The sequence below is a fragment of the Hylobates moloch genome, unplaced genomic scaffold (assembly GCF_009828535.3).
Source record: "Hylobates moloch isolate HMO894 unplaced genomic scaffold, HMol_V3 SCAFFOLD_7, whole genome shotgun sequence".
In the NCBI taxonomy this organism is placed as follows: Eukaryota; Metazoa; Chordata; class Mammalia; order Primates; family Hylobatidae; genus Hylobates; species Hylobates moloch.
Window position 1 is genome coordinate 117,083,841 of NW_026652282.1, and position 2,874 is coordinate 117,086,714.

General features: G+C 40.2%; 1 pseudogene; it reads right to left on the reverse strand.

Annotated features, from left to right (window-relative positions):
- The window catches only part of LOC116812083 (GTP-binding nuclear protein Ran-like), a 33,322-nt pseudogene that overhangs the window by 9,350 nt on the left and 21,098 nt on the right, over positions 1–2,874 (reverse strand).

Sequence of the window (2,874 nt, forward strand, 5' to 3'; positions counted from 1 at the left end):
CCCAGCTAATTTTTTGTATTTTTGGTAGAGACGGGGTTTCACCGTGGTCTCGATCTCCTGACCTCGTGATCCACCCACCTCGGCCTCCCAAAGTGCTGGGATTACAAGCGTGAGCCACCGCGCCCGGCCTTATAACTGGTTTTATTATGTTTAATTGAGCTCTCAAAAAAGGATATTGTTGACACATGGCCATGGCTTATCTTTTTGGTAAGCTATTTTTTATATCTCAAATTAATCCAGTATTGTCATTCCCTTTGATTAAATGCTCCTTCAAGTCTTTTGCTTACTTTTAAATTCAGTTGTCTGATTATTATTATCATTATTATGATTGAGTTGTAAGAGTTCTTAATGTATTCTGGATACAAGTCCTTTATCAGATATATGATTTGCAAATATTTTCTCCCAGTCTGTGGCTTGTCTTCTCATTTCCTCAATGGAATAATTTGAAATGCAAATTTTTTTCATTTTTTATTAAGTTCAGTTTATTCATTTTTTTCTATTATGGGTCATGCTTTTGGTGTTGTATCTAAGAATCTTTGCCTAACCCAAGGTCATGAATATTTTCTCCCATGTTTTATTCTAAAAGATTTATAGTTTTTTACTTCACATTTAAGTGACTTGTTTCAGCTTGTGGGGACTTTTCCAGCACAGTATGAGACCGCCACTCTCTGCAATACCCCTTTTCTTTCAGAAGTATATAGTATCCAAATCAGGTGCCTTTTCCCAAAAGGCTCCACAGACACTTCATCCACAGTAGAGAATATAGTAGCTATTAAGTTGCACAGCAGGTCTCTCACCAGTAGGTTTATAGGAGATTCAGGAGAAATGAAGAACACATGTTCCTCAGTCAAAGGACCTATCTCTATGGGAATTACAGAGGAAAGGGGACAAGTAGAAGGCTGACCCAAAATATCCATAACCTGTATTAACCTGTCACCAGATGGGAAAAGTTACTGACACATTACAGTCCACTAGTTCTCACCTTTGTGATTCCCTCAATTTGTCAATTTTGAACCACTTGCCAAGTATTTCCTAGCTGAAAGTTTTGTTCTAGGCTCTCCTAATTCTCTTATCTTTGCAGTTTCTGCATCATCTAGAGTGTCCTTCTGCATTCCCTCTTCCAACACCCTGGCTTCTTGCAATAACAACGTACAGCCTCCCATCTTTCTTTCTTCCCTTTCTGGATTGGTCATTGTAGGATTATTCCCTTCAGTAAAGAGTTCTAACTAAGCAGAGAACACAGCAAACTTTAATCTCTTCTTTTCTTTTTTTGTTCTTAGATTATCCCAAAACTGAGTAGCTGCTGCTAAGATTTGAGTAATAGTTTGCCTTTGCCATCCTACTACCTTTTCCTTAGCTTGGGTTTGGATAGTCAGTGAGAGAGCTAAAATAAAGGTGGTTAGAGCCAGAGGGTAATTTTTATATGACCTTGGATCCATGCCAATAAACTTTTAGAATGCCTGAACAAGTCACTGATGGAAATCAATCAGGTACTCACCTGTCTTATGAGTAAACAGCTGCAATATCTTCCAGTTCCTCTTTACAAGAAAGGTTTCAAGGAACCTCTATCCTCAGATTATCCATATTTATGAGGGATGGTGGATAGTCAGCTTCTCTTGACCACCATACCCCTGATGTGGTAATCTTCTGGACACCAACATCCTTGCTCCATCAAAGGATCAAAGTCTGCTCATTGCAAAATTCCATGCAGTAGCTGGTGCACATCTCCACACATGAGGCTGTAAACTGAAAACATGCTGCATAGTAGTACTGCAAATTTCTGGGGCACAGGGAAGAGAAGCCTTTAAATGAGTGAGAAAAGAATCTGAACCACCCAAGAGTCCTGGGTAGCTACTCAATGGCATCAGTTTTGCTGGCTATCCAAATAGGAAGGTCTGGTTTTCCTCACACTGAGACAATAAAAATGTAAATTACACAACACTTCAGTTCCAGTTTTGACATTCATAAGTTTTATACCTTGGTTGCCTGTCTTTTTCCAAGTGACAAGTGCAGCTACTCTCCATTCTGTTGCCTCATGGGAACACAGTCTGTCTTAGCCAATTTTTTGTTGCTATAATTGAATACCACAGACTGAGTAATCTATAAAGAACAGAGGTTTATTTCGGGAGTCTAGGAAGTACAATATCAAGGTGCCAGCATCTGGTGAGGGCCTTCTTGCTGTGACATAACGTGCTGGAAGGTATCACATGGCAAGAGAGTAACAGCATGTCAGCTCAGGTCTCTCTTCCTCTTCTTATAAAGCCACCAGTCCCATCATGGGGGCCCCACCCTAATGAAATTATCTAATCCTAACTACCTCCCAAAGGCCCCACCTCCAAATACTATCAAACATGAATTTGGGGATTAAGTTTCCAACACATGAAATTTGGAGGACACATTCAAACCAAAGCACAGTCTTTTATCCAAGTTCTCAATCATCCCATGATCCTGTCTCTTTATTATTTCTGCCTTTCTAGTTGTGTGTTGTGTGGTGTGTAGATGATAAGACCTCCTGGAGGTGGAATCTGGTCTAAAACATAAAGTAGACTCAGGGCTAGGCCACCAGGCACACAAACTTGTATCCTCAAATAGAGCAGGTAGTTGTAGAAAGTTGTACCTTCATCTCCCTTTACAGGGAAATCTATTCATGAAGGGAGCCACCTCTAAAAGATCATCACCTCCCCCTTGCCTGGGAGCCACTACAGTCAGTTAGAAGCAAAGAAGGATAAGGACATGCAGGGGAAGCAGAGGGAGCAGGAACAGCAGAGAAAGGAGGAGAAGCTTTCCATGAAAGAGAAAGTGCCTTTAATTTTTGCATTTCCCCTCTTTTTTCTTTTCATCTGGCTATCCGAATCTTTTTTTTTTTTTTTTTTT